This window comes from Leptonychotes weddellii, chromosome 2 (genome assembly GCF_054177405.1).
Source record: "Leptonychotes weddellii isolate Sample4059 chromosome 2, ASM5417740v2, whole genome shotgun sequence".
NCBI classification, from domain to species: Eukaryota; Metazoa; Chordata; class Mammalia; order Carnivora; family Phocidae; genus Leptonychotes; species Leptonychotes weddellii.
Window position 1 is genome coordinate 146,848,726 of NC_138370.1, and position 5,150 is coordinate 146,853,875.

Sequence of the window (5,150 nt, forward strand, 5' to 3'; positions counted from 1 at the left end):
AACATTGGGGTGCACATACCCCTTCGGATCCCTACATTTGTATCTTTGGGGTAAATACCCAGTAGTGCAATTGCCACTGGGTGTTATACACAAACAATGAATCGTGGAACACTACATTAAATATTAATGATGCAATGTATGGTGATTAACATAACAAAATAAAATTTAAAAAAATAAATTCTAGTTAGTTAACTTGTAGTGTAATAGTTTCAGGAGTAGAATTTAGTGATTCATCACTTACATAGACCACCCAGTGCTCATCACAAGTGCCCTCCTTAATACCCATCACGATTTTAGCCCATCCTCCCGCCCATTCCAGATTTACTCCAAGAAATCAACTAGGTAGGAAACGCATTCCTTTATAAGAGAATTCATAGTGATCTTTCTTATAACAGTGTTTCAGTTCTACAACCACAATAACTACCTATATTTCTTTGGAGATACATCTACTGTAAAAGATCAGATATTCCTGTGCCAGTAGGCTGCATGTCTAAACATCAGAAAATAATCTTAGTCCTTGATAGTCAAAGTGTGGCCCATGAGCCAGCACCTTTATTTAGAACTAATTACCTATAAGCTTGTTAGGAACAGAGAATCTCAGCCCCACTCCAAACCTCCTGAATCAGAAAATCTGCATTAACAAGATTTCCAGGTGATTTGTATGCAGGTTAAAATTTAAGAAACAGCTCCAGCTGATTCTATGAAGAGACAACATAAGTTATAATGCCAATGGTACAACTAATGAAGATAAGGAAATGTTTTTTGGGTAGAATAGTCAGTGATTGACTATCTTTATTAAGGAGAAAGTTAAATCTACAGTGAAGTTTTAGGAATGTAGATCTTTAAGAGAACTTTAGCCAAATTTAGTTAGACCAGAGACGAGTATCAAAAAATTAAATAACTAGACCATAAAACTCCTAGAAGAAAACATAGGTGGTAAGCTCCTTGACATCAATCTTGGTGATAATTTTTGGATCAAATTCCAAAAGCAAAGGCAACAAAAGCAAAAATAAACAGGTGAGGCTACAAACTAAAAAGCTTTTGCACATCAACAGAAACCATTAACAAAAAGGCAACCTACTGAATGGAAGATCATGTATCTGATAAGGGGCTAATATCCAAATTATCTGAAGAACTCATAAAACGCAATAGCAAAAAACCCCAAATAATCCCATTTAAAAACGGGCAGGGGATCTGAACAGAAATTTTTCCAAAGAAGACATATAAATTGCCAAAAGGGGGCACCTGGATGGCTCAGTCGGTTGAGCAACTGAGCGTGGGACTCTTGATTTCTGCTTAGGTCATGATCTTGAGATCAAGCCTTGCCTTGGTCGATCTCAAGCCCACCTCGGCACAGGGCTCATTGTGCTGGGTGGAGAAGGAGGAGGGGGTTTCTGCTGGAGATTCTCTCCCTCTCCCTCTGCCCATCCCCCTGCTTGCACATGCTCCCTCTCTCTAATAAATAAATAAATAAATAAATAAATCTTTTAAAAAATAAATAAATTGCCAACAGATACATAAAAAGGTGTTCAAAATCACTGATCATTAGGGAAATACAAATCAAAAATCACAAGATAACAGCTCATACTTGTTAGAAGGCTATTATCATAATCCAATTAAAAAATGGGCAGAAGACATGAATAGACATTTTTCCAAAAAAGACATACAGATGGCCAACAGACACATGAAAAGATGTGCAACATCACTGATCATCAGGGAAATGCAAATCAAAACCACAATGAGATATCACCTCACACCTGTCAGAATGACTAAAATCAACAACACAAGAAACAACAGGTGATAGCGAGGATGGGGAGAAAGGGGAACCCTCCTGCACTGTGCAGGGGAATACAACCTGGGGCATCCACTCTGGAAAACAGTATGGAGGTTCCTCAAAATGTTAAAAATAAAAAATTAATTAATTAATTAATTAAAAAATTTTAAAAAAAAGTTAAAAATAGAACCAACTTATGACCCAGCAATTGAACTACTAGGTATTTACCCAAAGAATACAAAAATACTAATTCAAAGGGATACATGCACTCTAATGTTTATAGCAGCATTATTTATAATAGCCAAATTATGGAAACAGCCCAAGTGTCCATCGAATGATGAATGGATAAAGATGTGATTGATACACACACACACACACACACACATATGTACACACACATATATATACACCTATACACACATACATACATATATACACACACATATATACACCTATACACACACGTATATACACACACACATACATATATACACACATATATATACACCTACACCCACATACACACACATACATATATACACACACATATATATACACCTACACACACATATACACACACATACATATACACAATACATATATACACACACGTATATACACACATACATATACACACATACATATATACACACACACGTATATACACACACATACATATACACACACACATATACACACACCTATACACACACACATACATATATACACACACATATATATACACCTATACACACACATACATATATACACACACATACATATACACACATACATATATACACACACGTATATACACACACACATACATATATACACACACATATATATATACACCTATACACACACACACACACACACACACTGGAATATTACTCAGCCAAAAAAAGAATGAAATCTTGCCATTTGCAATGACACGGATGGACCTTGAGGGAATTATGTGATGTGAAATAAGTCAAACAGAGAAAGACAAATAATGTTATAATCTCACTTATATGTGGAATCTTAAAAAAAAAAAGAGCTCAGACACAGAGAACAGATTGCTGATTGCCAGAAGCAGGGGTAAGGGTGGGAGAGATGAGTGAAGGAGGTCAAAAGGTACAGACTTTCAGTTATTAAATAAGTCATGGAGAAGTAATGTATAGCATAGTGACTTCAGTTAATAATACTGTTTTGCATATTTGAAAGTTGCTAAGAGATCAGATCTCAGAAGTTCTCATCACAAGAAAAACTATGTGAGGGGATGGATGTTAAGTAGATTTATTGTGGTAATCATTTTGCAATGTAGACAAATATCAAATCACCATTCTATACACTTGAAACCAAGATGTCAATTATACCTCAATAAAGTAAAAAAATTAAGTAAATAACTTATAAGAAAATTGAACCCCTTTAATCTGAAAACACTGCCAGGCTTTGAGGGGTAGTCCTATTGTAAAACTCGGCCTGCGTTCAGGACACAGAAAGGCCCTGGGCCTCAAAGAAGTGAAGGAAGTTCAGAGAGCCCGGGAGGAACCTTGCAAGGCTCGGGCAGAATAGGAGTCCCACTGGAACGAATGAGGTGGAAACAGCTGTGACATCTATTTCTTTCCTTCAGGAGGTCCAAACTTTTTCCCATTTGGAATAAACTAGGAAATTCTATATCAAATAGAACTTTCTATAAAAGTTTTAAATTGCTTCAATCTGAGTTTAACCGCCACTTCTCCTTTCATGTCTTCCTAAATCATCTTAAGATTACATCTAGAATTCAATAAGAAAAATTACAATAAAAATGGGTTTTAGAGTTTTCTCAGATTTATTTAATATTTCTACTGAGACAGATAAATCACAGTTCAGAACTCCAGCAAGAAACAATACCTTGAAGCTACACTTCCGAGGAAGCAAGTTCAATATTCGGCACCACCAGAGACATCATACATACCATTTCAAAATAGGCATAAGACTCTTATCAATTATGATTCTCTAGATCCGGCAGAAACGTCGCAAAGGGGAATTCACTCAATATTGAAGGCTGGAGACAATCTGCTCTAGCATCAGGGGAAGGGTTCTCAGGCATGAAAATGCACTCTGATATTCCTGTTTGAATAGGATGTGTTAGCCTGATTAGACATAGCTATCCACTGAAGACACTAGCCATATTTTTGTGCACCTTCTATCCCTCTTGCCTGCTCTCCATGCCTGGCCTCACAGGGGGCTTCCTCAAGGGGGCCTTCCTATCCCCACAACCTAGGTAGTTCTGAGGTGGTACAGTGCCTAGTGACACCGGGTACTGAAAAAATAGCTGTTGAGAAACAAAAACAAAGAAATAAGCCACGCTCATAAATATAGAGAACAGGGGGCGCCTGAGTGGCTCAGTGAGTTGAGTGTCCGACTCTTGGTTTCGGCTCAGGTCATGATCTCAAGGGTCGTGGGACGGAGCCCCGCTGCGGGCTCCACACTCAGCAGGGAGTCTGCTTGAAGATTCTCTCCCTCTGCCGTTCCCCTGACTCATGCACATGCTCTCTCTCCCTCTCTCTGAAATAAATAAATAAACCTTTAAAAATAATAAATAGAACAGATTGGTGGTTGCCAGAAGCAGGGGATGAGGGGTGGGAGAAATGAGTGAAAGGGGTCAAAACTTTCAGCTATAAAATTGATAAGTTATGGCAAAGTAATGTATAGCCTGGAGACTACAGTTAATAATACCATATTGCATATTTGAAAGTTGCCAAAAGAACAGATCTTAAAAGTTATCACAAGAAAAAAGTTTCTTTTGCAACTAGGTAAGGTGACGGATGTTAAATAAATTTATTGTGGTGAATCAAAAAGAATGAAATCTTGCCATTTGCAACAACATGGATGGAACTGGAGGGTATTCTGCTGAGCGAAATAAGTCAATCAGAAAAGACATGTATCATATGACCTCACTGATATGAGGAATTCTAAATCTTAGGAAACAAACAGGGTTGCTGGAGTGGTGGGGGGTGGGAGAGATGGGGTGGCTGGGTGATAGACATTGGGGAGGGTATGTGCTATGGTGAGTGCTGTGAATTGTGCAAGACTGTTGAATCACATATCTGTACCTCTGAAGCAAATAATACGTTATATGTTAAAAAAAAAAAAAAAAGAAGATAGCAGGAGGGGAAGAATGAAGCGGGGGGGAAATCGGAGGGGGAGATGAACCATGAGAGACTATGGACTCTGAAAAACAAACTTGAGGGTTCTAGAGGGGAGGGAGGTGGGGGGATGGGTTAGCCTGGTGATGGGTATTAAAGAGGGCACGTTCTGCATGGAGCACTGGGTGTTATGCACAAACAGTGAATCATGGAACACTACATCAAAAGCTAATGATGTAATGTATGGTGATTAACATAATAAT